The sequence below is a fragment of the Schistocerca nitens genome, chromosome 7 (genome assembly GCF_023898315.1).
Source record: "Schistocerca nitens isolate TAMUIC-IGC-003100 chromosome 7, iqSchNite1.1, whole genome shotgun sequence".
Taxonomy (NCBI): Eukaryota; Metazoa; Arthropoda; class Insecta; order Orthoptera; family Acrididae; genus Schistocerca; species Schistocerca nitens.
The window spans coordinates 334,044,758-334,056,980 of NC_064620.1; the positions used below are offsets into that span (position 1 = coordinate 334,044,758).

General features: G+C 41.1%; 1 non-coding gene across 1 annotated transcript; it reads right to left on the reverse strand.

Moving 5' to 3' along the window:
- Nucleotides 1-10,318: 10,318 nt before the first annotated feature.
- On the reverse strand, nucleotides 10,319-10,390 carry Trnag-ucc (transfer RNA glycine (anticodon UCC)). The gene has a single exon. It is a non-coding gene; the product is annotated as a tRNA-Gly (tRNA).
- Nucleotides 10,391-12,223: the final 1,833 nt, after the last annotated feature.

The following is a 12,223-nucleotide window of genomic DNA, read 5'->3' on the forward strand; positions in this document are numbered from 1 at the left end:
GTCGCATAGTTTGGAACACTTGTCACTTAGAACGCCAGGGGACATGTCATTAACTTCACTGATGTAAAAAAAAGTGTAGAAATCAAAAAGCTCATTGTGACTTTTTACTGCTGAAGCCTCTCAGAGAACAATATTGTAACATCCAGTACCTTATAGTAAAATTCTGTTTTGTGCTGCATTTCTGGATCTTCAATTTTCTGATCTGCCTCGTACTGGAAATGTTTCTTCTTCCGTCTCCGTGTTGTATCACCTGCAGTCCAGTTTTCTATATCGAGTTGGATTCCCAGTTCCTTAGCGTGTATTGGGTAATCTTGGAATTTCAGGTCCTATTTGTAGTTTGTGAAATACTTTGATGTATTTTCGATTAAGCCAGTAGCTTTCGACGTACGAGGTGTGGCTAGAAAAAAACCGGACTAGTACTGGTGAAACAATAAAACGAATGCAATAAGGCTGAAAGTCGCGTGGCCTGTCACGTGACTCTCGCTCCGCCTACTGCTCGAGTTTCATCTGCCTCCTGCACTCAGTCTGCCCGTGGCGTCTGTTTTAAGTAGTTGACGTTTTGTCTGTGCGTCGGAAAACGTTGAGTGTACAGAAAGAACAGCGTGTTAACATCAAATTTTGTTTCAAACTAGGAAAATCTGCAAGTGAAACGTTTGTAATGTTACAACAAGCGTACGGCGATGATTATTTATCGCGAACACAAGTGTTTGAGTGGTTTAAACGATTTAAAGATGGCCACGAAGACACCAGTGATGACACTCGCACTGGCAGACCATTGTCAGCAAAAACTGATGCAAACATTGAAAAAATCGGTAAACTTGTTATACAAGATCGCCGTTTAACAATCAGAGCAGTGTCTGAGTTAACAGGAGTTGACAAGGAAAGTGTTAGGCAGATTCTTCATGAAAGTTTCAACATGAACAAAGTGTGTTCAAAAATGGTTCCAAAGTGTCTCACAATTGAACAGAAGGAACGCCGAAGAATGATTTGTTCTGACATCCTGGAAAACATTGAAAGTGATCCCACCTTCTTACAAAATGTTATTACTTGCGATGAATCGTGGTTTTTTACTGACGATCCCGAAACTAAACGCCAATCGATGCATTGGAAAACTCCTGGTTCTCCACGACAAAAAAAGCACGAATGTCAAAATCGAAATTCAAGGCAATGATGATTGTTTTTTTTGACATCAAAGGGATTGTGCACATTGATTGGGTACCAGAGGGACAAACAGTGAATCAGCATTACTACATTAGCGTCCTGGCTACCCTACGTGAGCGAGTACGGAGAAAACGGAACGATTTGTGGAGAAAAAAGTCATGGATCCTTCACCAAGACAATGCCCCAGCTCACAGTGCGTTGTCAGTGAAGACGTTTTTGGCAAAACACAACATTCCCATCTTAGATCATCCACCCTACTCACCTGATTTGGCCCCCTGTGACTTTTTTCTTTTCCCTAAAGTCAAGTCAGCTTTGAAAGGAACTAGATTTGAGACTGTTGAAGCAGTAAAAGAAAAAGCGGCGGAAGTAATGTATGGACTTACCGAAAATGATCTGCAGCATTGCTATGAACAGTGGAAAATTCGTATGGAGCGGTGTAGAGACCGAGGAGGAGAGTACATTGAAGGAGATAACATGAAATTGTAAATAATTATAAATAAATGTTTTTCCCAGCATCAGTCCGGTTTTTTTCTAGCCGCACCTCGTATCTGTGGTACTACTTTTTGGTTTCTGCTGACTACGTTAATGTGGAATAATATATCACAGTCTAACACCACTGCACAAAGGAACGTAAAATCATGAATAATGATTGCCAAACTGCCAGCCTCACGTGCAACCATTCTTTCCGTATTTTCGTCTTCGCTTATTTCAACCAGCGCATCACTGACTTCGTCATTAATAATGGTGTATGCATGTGTCCTACTTTCCGATCTTATTTTACTGAATTGCTTCAGCGTCAGGACAGATTATGTTTCAACACTGACCACCGACACTTGGACGCGTAAATAAATCGTAAATTTTCTCGCCAAACAAAAGAATGAAACTGTGATTCTGATGCCTTTGCAGCATCATTCTGTTGATTATGGCTGCACCGCAGAATGAAAATGGAATTAGGGAAAACTTAAAAGCAGTTACAGACAAAGCAGAAAAAAACTAATATAGAGGACCGTGGCAAAAAGGATAGCAGCGCAAATGGCGTTAATGGCAGATGCAGACGAGAGCTACTGGTGGGGGAAGGATGCCACGTATTTTTCCACGTATACACCTCGCTTAATCACAATGAGCGGATTCAAAAGACTATCGGATGGCACGTGTCACTTAATTGCATATTTTAAATATTCTTTGTTTATTTAGTACAAAATTTTTTTCTCGCCGCTGCAGTGGACGAGCGGTTCTAGGCGCTTCAGTCTGGAACCGCGCGACCGCTACGGTCGCAGGTTCGAATCCTGCCTCGGGCGTGGATGTTTCTGATGTCCTTCGGTTAGTTAGGTTTAAGTAGTTCTAAGTTCTAGGGGACTGATGACCTCAGATGTTAAGTCCCATAGTGCTCAGAGCGATTTGTTTTTCTCAGCGATGCTGCTATAGGTGTTTAAGATTGCTGTATAGGAACTCTTAAGCCATCCTATGCCGTCATTTTTATTTATTATTTATATGGAAGTTTTTCACTTGTGTAGGACCTTTCAAGATGATGTATGTACGTTTCAAAAGTTGCGTAGACGCGTGGTAGAAATTGAGGTGGCGCCACGCCGCTAGTAGTATTTGCTGTTTTCAATGCTGCACCCTTGGTGCCCAATTCCAATGCCCCATTTGTTATTTATTTCACAGTACCGTAGATAATTTTCACAAAGGAACTCGATTTCACTAATGATTTGTATTTACGTCCTATTCCTACGCCTCGTCATTTATGCAAAACATTCTTTGTCTTGTTTAATATTTGGAACCATATTAAAATTTAAGATTTTGCCGCCAGCAAAAACCAACCGGCGACACGTTGATGCAGTTCGCTGCAATAATGAACGACACACTGTGAAAGGCGATGCGGGAGGTGACCCACCATTGTCGGACGCGAAGGAATCCAGTGTGGCCTTACAGCTGCACGACAAATTTTCTACATACGAAAGGCGATGGGAACATTTTAACTTACGTCTTGATTAAGAAAGGCTGATTGTTAATGATAACTGTTACATAATTTGCTCTCAAAATGATTTTTTTCTTTCATATAAAAGACAATAAGGTATATCTTCGAATAAGTCACCGGCAGAATAAGATGGACATTAACTTAGCAGTTTTTATATTGTTATGCCATTGACACAATCCGTTTATTTAACTTTGACAACAGAAACAGACGTGCTGAGATCTGTGGGCTGCACGATTGCTAAGTGCTGACTTAAATGTTTTGTTTAATGTTGATCATTGAGAATATACAGTTATCGTACTGTAATTGCAGTATTTACTGTTGTTTTCTGCAGTTTTGCATGACTACGTGTTCATTTCCTTTCTCGGCGAGTTTACAGCTCATCGTTTTACTGGTTCAAATGGCTCTGAGCACTATGGGACTCAACTGCTGAGGTCATTAGTCCCCTAGAACTTAGAACTAGTTAAACCTAACTAACCTAAGCACACCACAAACATCCATGCCCGAGGCAGGATTCGAACCTGCGACCGTAGCGGTCTTGCGGTTCCAGACTGCAGCGCCTTTAACCGCACGGCCACATCGTTTTACTGGTTCTTTTCCCTCTGCCATTACGATGTTACTGGGAAAAGGTGGCATCTGTGGGTTACGTATCCCTCTGTAATTTCTGGTTTACTGACTTAAGATATAAAATTTTACAGAGTCAACTAAGGTAAAATTTATGGCTGTGGAATAGCCTTTTGGTCAAGTACGATCGCTTTTTAGATAAAAGAGCGTAAAACCCGGCCATGACTTCTCTATACATTTTTGACAGCCCCTTTTTACGTCTAATAATCCTTACAGCAGACCGAAAGGCTACATTTCAAGACATCTGTCATGCTGCCCCATTCGATCTAAGGCTGCTATTGCCCCATTGGCCGTGGACGAAATATATTATCCACTGTTGTCACGTTTCCACTTCATCTGACGGCTGTTCGCTGGAGTAACACATCTTTCCGATCACAGAAAGCAGGACGTCACTAAACGTGCATGCATGTCACCTCACTGAAGTCTTAACCACTTTTTTTGGTACACCGTCTTAGGCATGCTATGATTCTTCTCCTCATTTTTTCGCTTCATACGATTGTGGAATACGTTAGATCAATCACTTTTTTATGTTCTGTGGCTTTTTTTTAACCGGCATTGTTTCATTCTTTGTGACGTTTCTTTCCTTTCTTTTTCACAGATTTGTATCGTTCGTTTGGTTTTGATTCTGATTTGGAACCTCTCTTATCTTTGTTTCGTTATCTTTTTTTTTTCGTTTTTATCTGTGAGCATATTTTTTGTGGTGTGGAGTCTTTTTACACCCTTCAGAGAGAAGGACTTCTTGTTATATATGTCTTTGGTGAGTTGCAAAGAAAGTTTCACTGACTTATACCCGAGGGAATTTCAGATGATCGATTCTCCAAGATGTTACAGTTATTTGACGATTTCTACTTTTTTTTCTCGCACTTTGAAACGTTTCAGTAGCTTTTTTATGTTTGTCATTATTGTGGTCTTTCAGGCCTTTTCAATCTGCTTATTTTTATAGTTCGAGGGCTGTTGTTTAGCTTCTTTCAATGTCTCAGCTAGTGGGACCATATCATCTGCAAAGGCTAGACAGTTGACCTTGACGCCTTTAATTTTTGTTCCTGGTCTGATTCGACTATGGGTCATCGTATTCCACTCTGTGACTATTTTTTCTAAAGCGCAGTTGTACAGCATCTGGATGAGTCCATCTCCTTGCCGTACGCCAGTTCCTGTCTCAAGATGGTCGGAGAGTTCAACCGTGAATTTAACTTTGGAGTATCTGTTGATAACAGTTTCTCTAATTAAGTTTGTGGATTTGTTGTTTAGGTTTAGTTATTTTAGTATAGAGATGAGATATTCGTGGTCTGTTGAGTCGTATGCTTCTTGAAAGGCAATGAGAATAATAACGCATGATTTTGTTCTTTATTTCTCGTAGGCCATGACGATTTGTTCTGGGTAGGATCTTCATTTCCAGAAAGCTTCATGTCCTCCGTGGCAAGTCATCGGAGTTATGGACGATTGTTGCTGAGCCCCCAAGTTCTTTTTCGTGTGCTCTTCAAAGTTGAGGGGGTTTCTGAAATGTTCTGCCAATACCTTCCAGTTCTCCCTGTTGTTATGAGCAATATTTCCGTTTCTGTCTAGGAGTTGTGTCGTTGGGCTGTATTTGGCTATTTTTTATTTAGAAGTCTTATAAAAGTTTCTTTTGTTGTTTTATATGTACTCTTCTTCGATCTGAAAAAAGAGTTGGTCTTCTTGGACTCTTTAAATTCTTTGGAGATTTTTGCTCACTAATTTTCTTACGCTTGAGAAGTTCTGTCCGTTACGTTCGTTTTTCTGAGGTTGCCACTGTTGCCATGCTGCTTCTTAATTTTCGCTGCCTTTTGTATACTCTCAGTAGGAATGATCCATATATTTTCCTCTTGGCCACTGTTTAGGGTCGTTAACGGAATATGTCATGGGGGCGAGTTGCTAGCGGTGGAGTTGTGGTATGCTCGCGAAGGCCATCCCAAACTTTCCACACTAATCTACGGTTTGTGTGCAGGCAAAATACGCAAATGAACGAGGGATTACTTTTTCGTGCTGTAAATACTTGTATTTAAGTGGAAGACACAAGTTCATACTTAAGAAATAGCATCTGTCTGCACCGATTATAAAATGTGTTGAAGTTGGCAATGACGTTTTTAACATCATCTTTTGGTCTCGTCGCTGGCGAGGCTTTAAACAGAACTTTTTCTCCCTTTTCTGGACATAAACAATAAAATACGGTAATCAACGGCCGCTTAATTTAATATCAAGTCCACCGTTCCCAGTCCTCAAAGCTACAAACAGAATTGTTTCGGGAATCGCTGAGAATACTGCATCTGTCAGTATGACAGACCCGTTTCAACTCGAGATACTCAGAATAGATATTTCTGTCGCTACCCTACTATGCTTGTCTCATAAGAGTAAGTGAAGCAGTCACTAACCTGAAAGTTGATGCGAACTCCATAGCGTTTTGCGAGGCGTAGTCCTAGTGGGGATTACAAGCCCTGAGGAATGGATCGACCAACTAGTTATGATGAAACCTGCAGGATATCGAGGAATGTATAAAACGTATCTGCTTGACATGTTTCATATGATATTTGCAGTCTGAATCTTGTCCAAGGAACCACAATGGACTGCACACACACACACACACACACACACACACACACACACACACACACACACACATGATGGAATCTTGCTTCAAGTGAAATCTTCTGCAGATGAGCAAGTTCTCATTTGGTAGGATAGGCCATTATCTATACACATCACTGAAGTGTAGGTCCCATCCTGTACCACACTGTTACGAGTAAAAAGGGAGCACGATTAGTGTTTAGCGTCCCGTCGATGACACGGTCAGTAGAGAAGGAACGCAAGCACGGATTAGGTTAATATCTACCGTGTCCTTTTCAAAAGAAAAATTGTGTTACCTGATTCAAGAGATTTAGTGAAACCACGCAAAATCTGAATCACCTTCGCGCCGAATACGAGTCCAGCTGTCTTCCCGCCGCGCAACTTCACTCGCTACCTATCGTTCAGGTATTCATGTCCGCCAAAGGGAATTCGCACATGTGTTATCTCTGTCATTTCTTTGTGTGAAACTAGGGGCAAGAGTTTAATAAGGTTCCTTTGTATCACTTTTAGTAAACGTCAGGAAATTTTTCACACGCCACAAAATGTTCTACTGGAGCTTTAATGATATGGTTCAAATGGCTCTGAGCACTATGGGACTCAACTGCTGAGGTCATTAGTCCCCTAGAACTTAGAACTAGTTAAACCTAACTAACCTAAGGACATCACAAACATCCATGCCCGAGGCAGGATTCGAAGCTGCGACCGTAGCGGTCTTGCGGGTCCAGGCTGCAGCGCCTTTAACCGCACGGCCACTTTAATGATATGCGAAGTTCATTCATGGATTCTCCCGTTACTTCTTGGTAGAACAATTCTATACTTAAGGTTGAATGAAATGAAATGAAATGATCGTATGGCATTGTTGGCCGGGAGGCCCCATGCGGGGAAGTTCGGCCGCCGTATTGCAAGTCCTTTTTAGTTGACGCCACTTCGGCGACTCGCGAGTCAATGATAAGTACACTTTTTGTGTTATGCTAATTTTTGTTTATTTCTAATTAGATTTCGGCTTATTGGACCATCTGCAGGAAACAACTGACTACCTTTTATAAAGGACACAAGTTCTTAGGTAATAAACATTGTTAGCTCTAACTAATTTTTGGCTTATTAGGCAATCTTCAGGAAGCAACTGACTAACGTTTACCAGGGGCACTACTTCTTAGGCATCATACTTTATAAGCAAAGATACAATCAACTTTCACAGAATGTTGCACACCAAACTCGTTTTTCAACTTTCAAGAAATGATTCAAATGGCTCGGAGCACTATGGGACTTAACATCTGTGGTCATCAGTCCCCTATAGCTTAGAACTACTTAAACCTAACCTAAGGACATCACACGCATCCATGCCCGAGGCAGGATTCGAACCTGCGACTGTAGCGCTCACGCTGATCCAGACTGAAGCGCCTAGAACCGCACGGCCACACCGGCCGACTTTTTCAACTTTGAAGTTACACTCTACACAATGGACAATATTAAGCGCAATAAATACAGTAATTAAGCTACACAATATTTTAGTATTGCATGTTATATTTTTAATGATGTTGAAGTTTATGAGGTCTTGACATTGGTTGAGAAAGTGTCACACTCAACACTCTTCATTTATGCTGTACACCAAACACGTTTTTTAATATTGTAAATTACACTGTACACAACGTTTCGTAATTTGCCCATTGCACAAAGTGTAATTTCAACGTTAAAAAAAGTTTGGTGCACAACATTCTGTGAAAGTTAATTGTATCTTTGCTTCTAATGTTTATTGCCTAGAGGGCCCCACACACGAGCGAGATATCAGTCGCATGCGATATGATCTGCAATCGTTCGCTCGCCTCCATACGCAACATACGAGCGATTTGCCAGGCAATTTCTGTAAGTATTGTGAACATCACTGTGTCGAGAAGTTCTGCTACGGAAAATGAACTGCTATTTTAGCAGCAGCTGCTGTTAACTTCCCATATCCCCATGCATATCTGCAAAACATAAATTTAAAATAAACGAGAATGATAATTTATTAAACTTGTTTTGATACGCTTTTTTTGGGAACGGTAGAGTAGTTTACATAATATATTACATTTTCAATGACGACAAATAGTTTGTGTACACAGACCTATTCCCAATGTGCCAATACAATTCGTTTTACGATTACTAGTCCTCAATACCTTTTTTATTCTTTAGTCTTATAATTTAAATGTGAGTATTTACACATTACTCGGTGTCTCTATAGGGATGTTGTCAATGGCAGCACTACAGCACTACCGATTACCTTAACTCTTTTTATTGATTGAATGACGGAGAATTAGATCATTTTAGTTGACAAGGGACTTCAGAAACTTTAATAATGCATATAATTATTCGTATCAAAGCTCAAAATCGTAAGACGGAGCCCATGGTATCACCACTATCTCTATGAATTTTCCATCAATTCTACATTTTAGCATACGTTTCAGAATTTTCCACTGCAAAATCGGAGGGTATATTTTTTCTTAATCTTTTCAGATTAGTTTGTGATCCCTGGATAACTATAAATTGTAATGCAATTTCTTCCACAACGTGAGCAAAGCGAAACGAAACAAAACTGCACAAACGCTGAACAAATACAGAAAAGGTTCGCCCCTATATTCCCACCCACCTGCCTGCGGGTCATTCAGCATTATTGGAAGATCGAAATACATGCGCGCCATCATATTGTCTGGGTTTTTCATGCGACTAGCGATCAGCGACCGATAGCTGCGATTTGCCCTACGAAGCAATCGATCACCCATGCGACGGATCCCAGAGGACCGTCGGTCGTGGGTGGGGCCGTTAATAACTAATGTCCCTTGCAGACACTAGTCAGTTGTTTCGACAAAAACAGTGTACCTGTTATTCAACCTTAAATACGCAAAGCAGTTAAAAAGCGAAAAATTTAGAAATTAAATACAGCCATACAATAAAAATGGTTCAAATGGCTCTGAGCACTATGCGACTTAACTTCTGAGGTCATCAGTCGCCTAGAACTTAGAACTAATTAAACCTAGCTAACCTAAGGACATCACATACATCCATGCCCGAGGCAGGATTCGAACCTGCGACCGTAGAGGTCGCTCGGCTCCAGACCGTAGCGCCTAGAACCGCCTGGCCACTCCGGCCGGCTACAATAAAAACAAGTTGAAGGATGAGAGTAGTGTTTAACGTCCCCGTCGACAACACTGTTATTAGAGACGGAGCACAAATCTCGGATTGGGCAAGGAAAAGAGGGAAATTGGCCGTGCCGTTTTCAAAGAAACCACCCGCCATTTGCCATAAGCGGTTTAGAGAAATCGCGAAGTACCTAAATCACGATGGCCGGACGCGGGTTTGAACCGTCATCTTTCCGAATGCAAGTCCAGTGTGCTAAAAAGTGCGCTACTTCACTCGGTAACATATGTGGAGGCATCTGTGAAGCTTTCAGTTCTAAACAGAAACTGTTAATGCAGAGCTTGGAAATTGCATGTAAGCTTCGTAATCGATTTAACTATAGACAGCTACGTGGAGTTTAAAAATGAATTAAACTTATGTAAGAAGCTATGGATCATCAATGAAGTACGTAACACATTTACCTCACGACTATACGCGAATGTATAAAGAGATTTGTATTAATATTTCTTAGCAGAGAATAGATGATGATGAATTTATTCAAGAATTTTTCAGCAACTGATTTTAAGCTTTGCGAACGAGTAAATAATCATAATTTTTGGGAAACATAATAATTCCTAAAACAATTTTCAGACGCCTCTAGTGCGTATTCGATCGAGCTACATAGACGAGAGTCTCATCGTCTTCACGCACGTTTTTTTTTTTTTTTTTTTTTTTTTTTTTTTTTTTTAAGGAAAGTGTAATTAAACTACCTGCGATGGCCGGGAATAGAACCCGGATCAACTACTTGGACGATGCAGCTACATAGACGAGTCTCATCGTCTTCATGTATCCGATTTCTTAACTTAAAGACAGCGTAATTGAAACATATGCGATGGCCGGGAATCGAACCCGGATCAACTGCTTGGAAGGCAACTATGCTGACCATTACACCACCATCGCCCGCAGCTGTGGGAAGATACTGTGAGGTATAGATGCATCCGCTGCTTCTGCTTTCGCCACGATGTCAGAGATTACGGAGTATGCCGGATATTTCTTGGTAGCTAATGTCGCAAATCTTATCTCTCGGGATTCGTATCACATAACAACGCACATTTACCAGATTGTTCCAGAACGTTCCTTATTGATACATTACCTGAACGGCAGTGGACACAAAACATTAAGTAAAGTCTTAACTACCTGTAATCTGGCAGCAGTGTTTTATCACTCTAATACAATTTTCGAAACTTCTTTGCTCAATAAAGAGCTTATTCTTTTTATAACATTTTTCATTCTTCTTAGATTGTGTGTACTAAAACAAAAAAAGAATGGTTGTGATGTTTTTCTCTGTATGCCAAAGATGCAAGAAGTGGGTGAGTGGCTGCGTCTCTTCATTTTTGTTTACTAGAAATTCTGTCTTTAATATTTATTACTCTGGGAAATGGTTACCGTTTTTCAGTAATGTTTGAGCTGAGCTTAGAGGAAGAGCATAAATGTATTATTCAACGTATACCTACTACACAACTATGCACAACAGGTCTTGCGCTAAAATAGTGTGGCTGATTTCAAGCTTTCATGTTTGGCAGCTAAAGCTACGTCATCACCGTACAATTGATGCAGCAATATTAGGCGGGCCTGGAGCGAGAACAGACCCCTGCGGTAGTCCATTCTTCAACTTTCTCTTTTTTATTACATATTTGCGTTGTACAGCACGGAAATGTCTGTCTGGTAGCATGTTAGTGTTTAGGCTCAAAACTGTGTCGCATACATCTACATCTACATTTATACTCCGCAAGCCACCTAACGGCGTGTGGCGGAGGGCACTTTACGTGCCACTGTCATTACCTCCCTTTCCTGTTCCAGTCGCGTATGGTTCGCGGGAAGAACGACTGTCTGAAAGCCTCCGTGCGCGCTCTAATCTCTCTAATTTTACATTCGTGATCTCCTCGGGAGGTATAAGTAGGGGGAAGCAATATATTCGATACCTCATCCAGAAACGCACCCTCTCGAAACCTGGCGAGCAAGCTACACCGCGATGCAGAGCGCCTCTCTTGCAGAGTCTGCCACTTGAGTTTATTAAACATCTCCGTAACGTTATCACGGTTACCAAATAACCCTGTGACGAAACGCGCCGCTCTTCTCTGGATCTTCTCTATCTCCTCCGTCAAGCCGATCTGGTACGGATCCCACACTGATGAGCAATACTCAAGTATAGGTCGAACGAGTGTTTTGTAAGCCACCTCCTTTGATGATGGACTACATTTTCTAAGCACTCTCCCAATGAATCTCAACCTGGTACACGCCTTACCAACAATTAATTTTATATGATCATTCCACTTCAAATCGTTCCGCACGCATACTCCCAGATATTTTACAGAAGTAACTGCTACCAGTGTTTGTTCCGCTATCATATAATCATACAATAAAGGATCCTTCTTTCTATGTATTCGCAATACATTACATTTGTCTATGTTAAGGGACAGTTGCCACTCCCTGCACCAAGTGCCTATCCGCTGCAGATCTTCCTGCATTTCGCTACAATTTTCTAATGCTGCAACTTCTCTGTATACTACAGCATCATCCGCGAAAAGCCGCATGGAACTTCCGACACTATCTACTAGGTCATTTATATATATTGTGAAAAGCAATGGTCCCATAACACTCCCCTGTGGCACGCCAGAGGTTACTTTAACGTCTGTAGACGTCTCTCCATTGATAACAACATGCTGTGTTCTGTTTGCTAAAAACTCTTCAATCCAGCCACACAGCTGGTCTGATATTCCGTAGGCTCTTACT